This window comes from Callithrix jacchus, chromosome 2 (genome assembly GCF_049354715.1).
Source record: "Callithrix jacchus isolate 240 chromosome 2, calJac240_pri, whole genome shotgun sequence".
Lineage (NCBI taxonomy): Eukaryota > Metazoa > Chordata > Mammalia > Primates > Cebidae > Callithrix > Callithrix jacchus.
Window position 1 is genome coordinate 76641961 of NC_133503.1, and position 13534 is coordinate 76655494.

The window sequence follows — 13534 nt, forward strand, 5'->3', positions numbered from 1 at the left end:
TACAATGTTTGTCATTCTGCATGACTTATCAGACTTTGTACAGAACCTGGGTTATCACCTGCTATCTCTCTCATCTGACCACAGATCAGGTGTCATTACCAAATGTGAGGACAGATAGGTTTAGCTTCACATGCCCATAGTTTCTGGGACAGCTGTGCCGAAGGATGGTCCTAGTCTGATCCTTCCTGTAGAATGAAGTCTCCATTTCTCTCCTGTTTATTTTGGATCTTCATAGCTTTCATTATGATTATCTCTCTTATAGCTTCCTCTTGTCTCTTGTCCTCCTAAATGCACCACAGATGAATGTGTGCTATTCAGGGCAGAAAAGGCAGTTCCTAGTCTCCTGCCAGCCACCAGGCCACAGAGCAGGATGCTCAGGTCTCACTCTGTAGATTATTGGGTGACTCCTGCTGGAACACTCATGAGCACCAAAATTCTCAATGTCCTGCTTTATCTGCTGTCTTGGCTGGGGCATGCCTTGGATCCATGAAAACATAAAGTGAAGAAAGTATTCTTCAATTCCTTGTCACTCTTTTTCACTCATCACTAGTTATTAAAAATAATACCCAGCCAACACATGGACGCAGGGAGGGGATCATCACACAGTGGGGTCTGTTGAGGGGACCAAAGTCGGGGATGGATAACATGGGGAGAAATGCCATAGTCTGCACATGTACTCCAGAACCTAAAGTACAATAAAAAATACCCAGCCAAGAAAACAGAGACCCAGAGAGGCTACAGAAAGACATGGTGTACTAAAACATCTATCTTACGGACTCAGCTTCTCACAGCATGTTTTGAAACTTCCAGTTAGTTTGTATCCCAAACAGGCACAAGAGGAACCACCTCAGTCAGAGACTCCAGGAACACACATAACAAATATAAGTGCAGATTTGTTGGAGAAAGTGATAGGAGGTAGATGGTTTCCACAGGCAGAGCTGCATTAATCCACAGCAGGCACATGTTGTCTGGAAGCTCAGTGCTGAGACCCAGTCTTGGCAAAGCACTGAAGTGCCAGTCCCTGGTGGAAAACTGCAGCCCCAACAGGATAGTCTCATGTTCTTGTTTGTGTCACTTCTGGCCTTCTCCAGTGGCACTGGGCCATGAGTAAACTTGAGCAGCAGGCAGAGCGTATCAGTGTGGTTCTGGGACATGTTCCAGGTTTTTTCCAGTCCCAATTTCCATGATCTTTGGGCATTGGCTGCTAAGCCTTGATGACCAAGGATCTGCCCCCCACCATTCCGCAGCAGCATGATGCAGAAAGTGACTCTATCCACTGGGGAAAATGAGAGGAACATGAGCTGAAAGCTTTGCCTGGAAACCCAGTGCCAGGCTGGCCATAGTGAAATCCAACACAAGACAAATCCCAGTGGCCTTGACTCCAGGATGGTGCCTGTGAACAGAGCTACTAGACCTTCCACTGTGCCAGATAGAGACTCCCAGCCTTGGTGAGACATCTTATGTTTCAGCCCACATCACCACTGATCCTCTGCAGCAGCCTTGAGATACAAATAAACCTCAGTGGCAGGCAGGCTATAGCAATGTGGGCTTTAGGTTATCACCCTGAGCTGTACTGGTCTCTGGCTGTGGGCTTTGGGTGTAACCCAGCATTACAGCACCTGTGGTAACCACGGGACTGCTGTTCTCATCCTCTCCTTGCCCCAGGCAGCACAGCACAGACAGAGGCAGTGTCTGATTAAAAGAAGGTGAGTGAAGCAGGCCCATGTTGCCTTGAAGCCAGCACTGGACCCTGCACTGTGCAGAGCAGTGAAGTGCCTGATCCCAACCAGGGGACCATAGACAGAACTTCTGGGCCTGTCCCAGTCCCATGGAAAAACCTGCAAAGCCAGTGGATTGGAGAAGCCACTTCAAGCCCTCCTCTACATGCCAGAACAACACAGCAACTTTGAACATATGGCAAACCTAGGCTTAGAGCACTCTCTAATGCTGAAAAAGAAGCAGTGACCACAGGATAACACAATAACCAACCTGCTTAGAATCTCTGAAAGAATAAGCACAAACAAAGCCAGATTGCTGAAGCTGTAATAAATACCTAATCTTTTTTTGTGTACACCCAGTGAATTCATCTCTTTATTGCATATTGCTTTTTTTAAAAAAGTACAGTTTCATAACACATTTTTTTTTCTCAGTACTACCTAACAACGGTCTTGCACCTAAAGACTAAGTGGTTCCAACTAATAAGATACAAGACATATAATTAAGTTTACAAATTATGCATTTTCTTTTTGGCATTAATTTTTAAAAAATCTTTAAAATACACACCCAAGAGAGAAAAGTGGTTACTTACACCAGCATCAATCTAAAACATTTTTGGTTTTTTTTCAATAATGGCACATGGAATTACCTGCACAGTTTTCTGGGAAAGAAACCAAAAATGGAAATGGCAAAGGAGGCCCACCAGGATGGCCATATCAAAGAAGAATGATTAAAAGGAGCAAGAGGGACATGCTACACAAACTTGCTCCTTTATGTGACTTTCTCTCCACCTGTCTATTCCTTAAACTGTAAGACAAAGTCATTTGCAAAATACAGTTCCAAAATTGAGCCACACCAAATTTTTTCTGCTACAAATAGAAAAGAATATACATAGAGGTACTTTAGTTAAGGAACAGACAAAACCTTCATTATATTCCAATCTTCCTCATCTCCAAGCCTTTTTGAGCCAAGTCTCTATCTGCACCTTTAACATGGTGTTATTGCAGACCTGGGCTAACTCGGGATTGGGGGAAGACAACCTCTGCTTTGTATTTATGACTGTTTTATTTGCTAGTCACTTATTTCCATATAATGTTTAGAAAGTCACTAAATTTGCAATGAGGAAAAGATGTAACACCACAGCTCTTGACAACTCTTAGAGCACTATTTCACAGCTTTCACATAGCTCAGGTGCCTCACCATCTGTGCTAAGCATTATAGTTTATACAAATTGTTTTTAAATAGTATGATTCCTGTACAGTACACACATTGGTATTTTATTCATCCCTTAATAATGCCATTAGAACATAAGCTCTTTGGGGGCAGGGACTCTGTCTTGCTTACCATTGTAGCCTTACTATGCCTGGTATATAGCAGGTACTTAATAAATAGTTGTTAATTGAATGAAAGACTCAATTTAGTGAGTAAATAATGTTCTAGTGCAACAGGACAAACTACTCTCTCCACAGGAAACCCAACCACAACAAGATTGATAGAAAGAAAAGAGAAAACATTAGCCCCATTCCCAACTACAAATAAATAAATAAAAGCAAAAAAAAAAAAAAGTAACAGTCCTCTTTATATATCACATAATTTAAGGATATTAAGAGTTGGTAGGTTAATGATAAGCATCTATATTTTCTAATGTTTTTATTCATGTCTCCCTGAGAGCTTTATTTATTTTTTTTTTTGGACTTAAATTCTATAGGTAGCTTTACTGACACACAATTTTAAAATGACAACACATAAACGCAATCACTTCAAATATACTTAGAGGTAAATAGATCTGGGCATCTCTGCTGATGTTGACATTTTATGCATTCTTTATGTGTCCTTTAGTCCAGACCTATATTTGCAGAAAATGCAGCTTGTCCTACAAAACGGAAAATAGAAACTATAACAAAAAGGCACCCCAGTAAAAATTTTTAGTAATCTTTATCCTTTTAGAGAATTCTTCCTTTAAGTCTTGGGTGAGATATTTTTAAGGTTTACATATCTATACTGTTAGAACAAGCACACTCTGGTAATGTTGTTCTTTAACAAAAGCATGGTTTGCATTTAGTGTTTTTTCAAAAAATCTAAAGAAATTATCAAGAGCACTTGGCAGAGATAACTTGATGAAATTAAGTGAAAAAATTGATGTCCAACTTTTAAACATACAAAAAATTCTGGTTGACATTCTACATAATTCAAATTGTGTTCAAGATGTTCTCAATAAACATTTATAGACTGTCCCCACAGCAAAGTCAGATATTCTAAGCCCGTCCTATTACTAATGTGATGCATCAACATCACATTATCAAAAACGAGTTTAAATCTATATTTTTCCAACTTCAGTTCCATCAATGAAAATCATTTCAAAGGATATCAAGCTTGGAAACCATAAAATATTTTGCAAGCTTTTTTTTTCTTCTGTTTTGTCTTTGAATCTAGGGAATGTCTCTGTCAACTCTTTCAGGAGATAGTATTGTGCTTCTGAACAGTCATGGTGTTCAGAGAAAGAAAATGAGCCACATTCAGTGTGAATGCATACATGAAATGTTTCAGAGCACATATGTTAACATATCTTTTTAACCATACATATAGGTCTTTTAATATATACACCCAAACATTTACATCCACATACATTCACGCATTCACTCACAGAAGAAGGGGAAAATTGCCACTGTTTGGATTGCAAGGCAGTGTAATGAAACGTTCTAGTCACTTTAGAGGGCTGCTAATGAGCTTTCTAAATAAAGTATTCATGGAAAATTAGAAATTACGTTTTGTGACTGGTCTCTTTCTGCTGCTGTCAGCCATCTGGTTGGTAATGCATTTGTGATTCTGTTTCAATTTAGAAAGGTCTTTGTCAAACACTTCTCTTGAGCATAAAGCTGAAACAAGGTCATCAAACTCTCCACTTTCTTCACTATTCTCTTCAGCTTTTCTCATTTTACGTTCCCTTTCACGTTGTTTTTGAACTGAGCTTCCATGTGAGCTCGATGCTCTTCCTCCTTCCTCTTTCTCATATTTTCGTTTTCTTGTTTGGCTTCTGACACAGCTTGAAGAAATTGATCAAATATGCCAAAGAACTCATCTGGTTGTATTTTGCCAGCCTCTTCCCCAAAGTGCTTCACTGCTTTAGTAAACAGGTCTTTAGCTTCTGCTAGAAGATCTTCAACATCAGAGAAGCTGAAGCTAGCTACTGTGATGAAATGGCTGACAACAGACACAAACTTATCTCCGGGTTGTGGGGCGCTGAGACTTCTGATATTCCAGCTCTGTCTCTACTGCTTTCAAGTCCAGCTCAGTCATGTTTACTTTCACAGCTTGAGGAATATCTCGCAATTCTTCATTTAGATTGAAGACACTGGGGTACTTATTTTACACAATAGTGATGAGATCGTGCAAAAGGATAATGTTCTTGTCAATGCTGGATTTTGTGTCAGCAATTTTGTTTAGGCTAGATATCTTGAATCCATAGGCATTCCCTCTTTGTCCTTTATTCATATAGTTTCCGAATGCCAAAACCACCTCCAGCAACTGCTTGAGGGCATTGCTCCTAAACGCCTGTTCTAAGCCAGAACGAATTGCTTCTACTTTAGGTTTCACTTCTGCCACATGCTCTGCAAACTTCTTTTTGAAGTACAGCAATTCAATCTTTGCTGATAGTGATTAATTTGGCTCATCTCAAAAAGCAACCCATTAGCCTTGGCCATCCGATCCAGTTCATGTTTATGTTCCTCCATCAGGTCAATGTCACTTTTTTCAGGAACGAATTTCAAGAGCTGCTCCAACATGTCCTTGGGAAGATTTTCCTGTTCGTCCATTGTTAGAATTGCCCATTTGATTTCATCATTGGATAATTTCAACCTTGATAGAAGAATGTTGCAATTCTGAGCTCTCTGACCATCAATCACTGAAAGCTCTTTAACTTTAAGTTTAAAACTCAGAGTGTCATCAATGGCATCTGCTCCTTTCTGCTGTCTTTGATAGGCAGAGAAGGTTCTTTCCAGGTCTTGAAGATCTAGAAGTTTGAAGACTTTTGTATCATCAATTTCAGTCCATACTATTCCTTCCAGTTTGTTCTCTGGCAGTTTACAATACCTAATCATTTAATGTGCTTATTTTATGCCCACAAGCATCAAACACATTCTTAAAACCATGACTTGAAAAATAGAGCACCAGAGATTGACACTGAAGTCATAGAGATGTGTGGTCTTATAGTCAAAGACTTCAAAACATGTGTTGTAAGAAAACTCCAAAGAATATATCAATAAAACACAGAGAAACAATTCGAGATTAAAAAAATATTTTTGAAAAAAAAATTCTATTTAAATTTTAATAAGGATTGCATTAAATATACCCCCTAATCACAGGGTAGGTTCACCTGGCAACCATGCCAATCAATGGTTGATGGCAACCCCACACTAATGGTCATCTCATTAGTATACAAAAAAAAAAAAACAACTCATTACTTTGTAGATTTTAAATATTTTAAGAACTCTAATTTAAGACACAGGAACAAAGCAAAGTAGCTATTTCTCAATAGCACAGATATATTTTTATTTCTATAGCTAATGTTTTTCTGCTTTTAATTATGGGATATTTGGCTTTTCACTAGTCTGAAAACCTCAATTAAAATGTAAACTCCAGGGCTCAACTAAAAAGCAAGACTCAATCACATGCTACCTATAAGAAATGCACTTTACATGTAAAGATACTAATTGATTTAAAAGTTGAATAGGACGAATGTCAACACTTGACAGAATAAAGCTGAGCAGGAGTGGCTATATAATACCAAAGTAGACTTTACAAGAAAAAATAGTCCCCACTTATAAACAAGGTCATATCTCCATGATAAAATGTTCAATTAGTCAAGAAGACACAAATATGCTAAATGCTTATGTCCTGAATAACATAACAGCTTCAAAATATATGAGGCAAAATGGATAGAGCTTCAGAAAGAAACAGAAAATTTCAACGTAACCTGAAGTTTCAATAACCTTTACTCAATAAGTGATAGAACAAGGAGGCAGAAATCAATGAGAATAGAGTAGAATTGAACAACAACATGTGTTGCAAGTACCCATGGAACACTTAGCAAAACAGACCACATTCTAGGCCATATAATATCTCTCAATGGAAAAATTAAGTGAAAAGGGTTTAGGCATGTGCCATGACCACAAAACCATCAAATTAGAAATTAATAGCAAAAACAGCTCTAGGAAGTACTCAAACATTTGGAAACTAACACAAATTTAAATAACCCCAAATGAATAAGTAATAAAAAATGGAAAATACTTTGAACTGAATAAAAATAAAAGTACAACGTATCCAAAATTGTTGAATGTCCCTACAACTATGCTTAAACACACATTTTTAGCACTTAGTGTTTATATTAGATGAGTCTCAAATCAATTACTTTGACTTCTATTTTAAGACATTAGAATAAAAAAGAGAACATTAACCCAAAGGATGCAGATGAAAGAAAATAATAAATATCTCCTGTGGTCTGATTGTTTGGGTCTCTCCAAAATTTGTATGCTGAAACCAAATCACAGAGGTGATGTAATTAGAAGGTAAAGGTTTTTAAAAGTAATTAGGTCATGGGGACTAAGTCCTGATGAATTGATTGATATCATTATATATGAGACCTCAGAAAGCCTGTTCACCCCTTCTGCCATGTTAGCACACAAGAAAATGTAATTAATGTATATACATTATATACATGTATATACCATGGAGTGGTCCCTCAACACACATCAAATCTAACACCTTATTATTGAACTTTGTAACTTCCAGAACTGTGAAAAACTGATATATTTGTTTATAAGCTACCCAGGCTATGATTTTTTTTTTAAAAAACAATGGACCTAAAGGACCAACGCATCAAAAATAAAAGCAGTAAAACATTCAAACAGTAGGGAAAGTGAATAACACGAAACACTTTGAGATCAATAAAAGCAATAAACCTCTACCTTGCTAGGCTGCCCAGGAAAAAGAGAAAATACAAATTACTAACTTCAGAAATGAGTAATGTGACATTATTGCAGATTGTACAGATGCTACAAAAACCAATATTATAAAACTTATGTTAATAAACATGACAAACAAAATTCACAAATTTTTTGAAAAATGAAAATTATCAAAACTTAATTAAGAATAAATAACCTGCATTACCCTATACCTATAAAATAAAAGAGAGTTATAGGAAAACCTTTCTACAAGGAGAACTCCCAGTCCAGCCAGATAGGCTGGTGAATTCTATCAAACATTTTAGAAAGAAATGATAATATTCTGAGAGAGGACTCAAGATGGCGCTGTGAGAACAACCCAGGATTGGAGTTCTCGTTGTGTCTGCGGAGAGGTGAGTCTAAGCTGCATTTCCAGACTGATCTTTGTTGCCCACGGAACGGGGAAATTCCCAAGTGAAGAGGAGACTCAGGACGCCAGGCAGATATTCCGCCTGGCAAAGCCGGCAGCCGGGGTGGCGGCGGCCAGCCCTACCCAGCGCTCCCCACAGGGCGTGCTTGTCCGGGTGCCCCGTTGAACCGGCAACCGGAGACGTGATAGGGCTGGACTTGAGACTGAGCTAGACTTGGACAGTGGGCCAGCCCAGGGGATTGCAGGAACAGAGCGTTAGGGTTGGCCCAGTGGGACGAACAAAACTGCGATTTCAAACAAGCCCTGTGCAGATGGCCCGAGACGCTCTGAGGGGGAGGGGTGGCTACCATTACCGAGGCAACCCGCCCCAACTGAGATACATGCCCATTGCTGATGCAGCCAGCCGTTGCCGAGGCAACCCGTCCCTACTGAGATACATGCCCACTGCTGACGCAGCCTGCCATTGCCGAGGCAACCCGCTACAACAGAGAGACTCCGCCACAAAGCGTGGCGGAGAAAAGCAGATCAGCAGAGCCAGGGCGAGCCTCACAACAGCAGGGCAGAGCCTCAGCAGGCAAACAGTGGCTAGTCTGCATCCTAGCTGGGCAGGACCCCAACGGACATCCAAAAATAAAGCCCAAACCCCTCAACACAAAGCATTTGAGAAAAAAAAGGGTTTTTTAAATGAGCTCTGTTGCAGCAGAATCAAACATAGCAGCCTAACAGCCCTGAATGAACAACAGAGCTCACAGCTCAGCAATTAAGCCCCTATAAAGTACAAACTGTCTCCTCAAGCAGCTCCCTGACCCCTCTATATCCAAAAGACTGACATTAGGCAGGCATCATCCTGGGACAAAGAGAGCAGAAAAAGAAACTGGTAGCATCCCTCGCTGTGCCACAGCTGCTAGAGGTGCACCCCAGACAAGCAGGGTCTGGAGCAGACCTTAGCAGTCATACAGCGAAGGGGCTAGACTGGTAGAAGGAAAACCAAGCAACAGAAATACTTCATCATCAACATTCAGGGTGTACACTCAGAGACCCAATCGAAAAGTCAGCAACTACGCAGACGACCAGTGGACAAATCCACAAAGATGGGAAGAAACCAGCGCAAACAGGAGGAAAACACCCGAAACCAGAACACCTTGCCTCCTAGAAAGGACCAAAACTCCTCACCAGCAAGGGAACAAAGCTGGACAGAGAATGACTGCGACGAAATGATGGAATTAGACTTCAGAAGATGGATAATGAGAAACTTCTGTGAGCTAAAAGATCATGTATTAAATCAATGCAAAGAAACTAAGAATCTTGAAAAAAGATTCGAGGAAATGATAACAAGAATGGATAACTTAGAGAGGAATATGAATGAATTAAAGGAGCTGAAAAACACAATGAGAGAACTTCGCAAAGCATGCACAAGTTTCAATAGCCGAATTGACCAAGCAGAAGAAAGAATATCTGAAGTCGAAGACCAACTCAATGAAATAAAACGAGAAACCAAGATCAGAAAAAAAGCGCAAAAAGGAATGAACAAAGTCTCCAAGAAAAGTGGGACTATGTGAAAAGACCTAACCTACGTTTGATAGGTGTACCAGAAGGGGACGAAGAGAATGAATCCAAGCTGGAAAATACTCTTCAGGACATCATCCAGGAAAATTTCCTCCACCTAGCAAGACAGGCCAACACTCAATTGCAGGAAATTCAGAGAACACCACAAAGATATTCTGCAAGAAGAGCAACCCCAAGGCACATAATCGTCAGATTCAATAGGGTTGAAATAAAGGAGAGAATACTAAGGACAGCCAGAGAGAAAGGTCGGGTCACCCACAAAGGGAAGCCCATCAGACTCACAGCAGATCTCTCGGCAGAAAGACTACAAGCCAGTAGGGAGTGGGGGCCAATATTCAACATTCTTAAAGAAAAGAACTTTCAACCCAGAATTTCATATCCAGCCAAAATGAGCTTCAGAAGTGAAGGAAAAATAAAATCCTTTGTGAATAAGCAAGTACTCAGAGTTTTTGTCACCACCAGGCCTGATTTACAAGAGCTCCTAAAAGAGGCACTACACATAGAAAGGATCAACCAGTACCAGCCATTCCAAAATCACACTGAATGCTAAAGAGCATCAACATAATGAAGAATCTACAACAACTAAAGGGCAAAATAGCCACTTAGCATCAAAATGGCAGTATCAAATTCACACATAACAATATTAACCCTAAATGTAAATGGACTAAATGCACCAATCGAAAGACACAGACTGGCAAATTGGATAAAAATCCAAAACCCATCAGTGTGCTGTATCCAGGAAACCCATCTCACATGCAAGGATACACAAAGGCTCAAAATAAAGGGATGGAGGAAGATTTACCAAGCAAATGGAAAGCAAAAAAAAAAGCAGGAGTTGCAATTCTCATCTCTGATAAAATAGACTTTAAAGCAACAAAGATCAAGAGACAAAGAAGGCCATTACATAATGGTAAAAGGATCGATAAAACAAGAAGAGCTAACGATCCTAAACATATATGGACCCAATGCAGGAGCACCCAGACACATAAGGCAAGTTCTTAATGACTTACAAAGAGACTTAGACTCCCACACAATAATAGTGGGAGACTTTAACACTCCACTGTCAATATTAAGACAGATCAACCAGACAGAAAATCAACAAGGATATCCAGGGCTTGAACTCAGACCTGGAGCAAGCAAACCTGATAGACATTTACAGAACTCTCCACCCCAAATCCACAGAATACACATTCTTCTCAGCACCACATCACACCTACTCTAAAATTGACCACATAATTGGAAGTAAAGCACTGCTCAACAAATGCAAAACAACTTAAATCATAACAAACAGCCTCTCAGACCATAGTGCAATCAAGTTAGAACTCAGAATTCAGAAACCGACCCAGAACCGCACAGCTTCATGGAAACTGAACAACTGGCTCTTGAATGTTGACTGGGTAAACAACGAAATGAAGGCAGAAATAAAGAAGTTCTTCGAAACCAATGAGAACGAAGACACAACGTGCCAGAACCGCTGGGACACATTTAAAGCAGTCTCTAGAGGAAAGTATATAGCAATAAGTGCCCATATGAGGAGAATGGAGAGATCCAAAATTGACACCCTATCGTCAAAATTGAAAGAGCTAGAGGAGCAAGATCAGAAAAACTCAAAACCCAGCAGAAGACAAGAAATAACTAAGATCAGAGCTGAGCTGAAGGAGATTGAGACACGAAAAACCCTTCAAAAAATCAATAAATCCAAGAGCTGGTTTTTTGAAAAGATCAACAAAATAGACAGACCACTAGCCAGATTGATTAAAAATAAAAGAGAGAACAACCAAATAGATGCAATAAAAAATGATAAAGGGGAAATCACCACAGATTCCACAGAAATTCAAACCATCCTCAGAGAATATTACAAACAACTCTATGCGCATAAACTAGTAAACCTGGAAGAAATGGATAAATTCCTGGATTCCTGTGTCCTCCCAAGCCTAAACCAGGAGGAAGCTGAAACTATGAATAGACCAATAACAAGGTCTGAAGTTGAGGCAGCAATTAAGAGCCTACCACACAAAAAAAAGCCCAGGTCCAGACGGGTTCACAGCCGAATTCTACCAGACACACAAGGAAGAGCTGGTACCATTTCTTCTAAAACTATTTCAAACAATTCAAAAAGAGGGAATCCTTCCCAAATCATTTTAGGAGACCAACATCATTCTGATACCAAAACCCGGCAGAGACCCAACAAGAAAATAAAACTTCAGGCCAATATCCATGATAAACATAGATGCAAAAATCTTCAAGAAAATATTGGCAAGCCGATTGCAACAGCAAATCAAAAAACTTATTCATTATGATCAAGTAGGATTCATCCCGGGGATGCAAGGCTGGTTCAACATACGCAAGTCTATCAACGTAATTCACCACATAAACAGAACCAAAAACAAAAACCACATGATTATCTCAATTGACGCAGAGAAGGCATTTGACAAAATTCAACAGCCCATTATGCTAAAAACCCTCAATAAACTCGGTATCGATGGAACGTATCTCAAAGTAATAAAAGCTATTTTATTCATGATAGTATACCTAGAAGACCCCATTGCCTCAGCCAAAAAACTCATGAAACTGATAAGCAACTTCAGCAAAGTCTCAGGATATAAAATCAATATGCAAAAATCACAAGCATTCGTCTACACCAATAACAGACTTAAAGAAAGCCAAATCAAGAGCAAACTGCCATTCGCAATTGCTACAAAAAGAATAAAATACCTTGGAATACAACTCACAAGGAACGTAAGAGACCTCTTCAAGGAGAACTACAAACCACTGCTCAACGAAATCAGAGAGGTCACAAACTGATGGAGAAACATTCCATGTTCATGGTTAGGAAGAATTAATATCGTGAAAATGGCTATACTGCCCAAAGTAATTTACAGAATCAACGCTATCCCCATCAAGCTACCATTGACTTTCTTCACAGAACTGGAAAAAACCACCATGAATTTCATATGGAACCAAAAGAGAGCCCGCATAGCCAAGTCAATTCTAAGCAAAAACACAGCGGGGGGCAACACACTACCAGATTTCAAACTATACTACAAGGCTACAGTAATCAAAACAGCATGGTACTGGTACCAAAACAGAGATATAGACCAATGGAACAAAACAGAGGCACCGGAGGCAACACAACATACATACAACTATACAATCTTTGATAAACCTGACAAAAACAAGCAATGGGGAAAGGATTCCATGTTTAACAAATGGTGTTGGGAAAACTGGCTAGCCATGTGCAGAAAGCAGAAACTGGACCCCTTCCTGACACCTTACACTAAAATTAACTCCAGATGGATTAAAGACTTAAACATAAGACCTGGCACCATAAAAACCCTAGAAGGAAATCTAGGCAAAACTATCCAGGACATAGGAGTAGGCAAGGACTTCATGAACAAAACACCAAAAGCGTTGGCAACAAAAGCCAAAATAGACAAATGGGACCTAATGAAACTCCACAGCTTCTGCACGGCAAAAGAAACAGTCACTAGAGTGGATTGGCAACCAACAGAATGGGAAAAAATTTTCGCAGTCTACCCATCTGACAAAGGGCTGATATCCAGAATTTACAAAGAACTCAAACAGATTTACAGGAAAAAAACAAACAAGCCCATTCAAAAGTGGTCAAAGGATATGAACAGATACTTTACGAAAGAAGACATATATGAGGCCAACAATCATATGAAAAAATGCTCATCGTCACTGGTCATCAGAGAGATGCAAATCAAAACGACATTGAGATACCATCTCACGCCAGTTAGAATGGCGATCATTAAAAAATCTGGAGACAACAGATGCTGGAGAGGATGTGGAGAAAAAGGAACACTTTTACACTGTTGGTGGGAGTGTAAATTAGTTCAACCATTGTGGAAGACAGTGTGGC

At 39.6% G+C, this 13534-nt stretch overlaps 1 pseudogene; it reads right to left on the reverse strand.

The window, feature by feature from the left end:
• Positions 1-4338: 4338 nt before the first annotated feature.
• On the reverse strand, positions 4339-5950 carry LOC144581397 (disheveled-associated activator of morphogenesis 1 pseudogene; annotated as a pseudogene).
• Positions 5951-13534: the final 7584 nt, after the last annotated feature.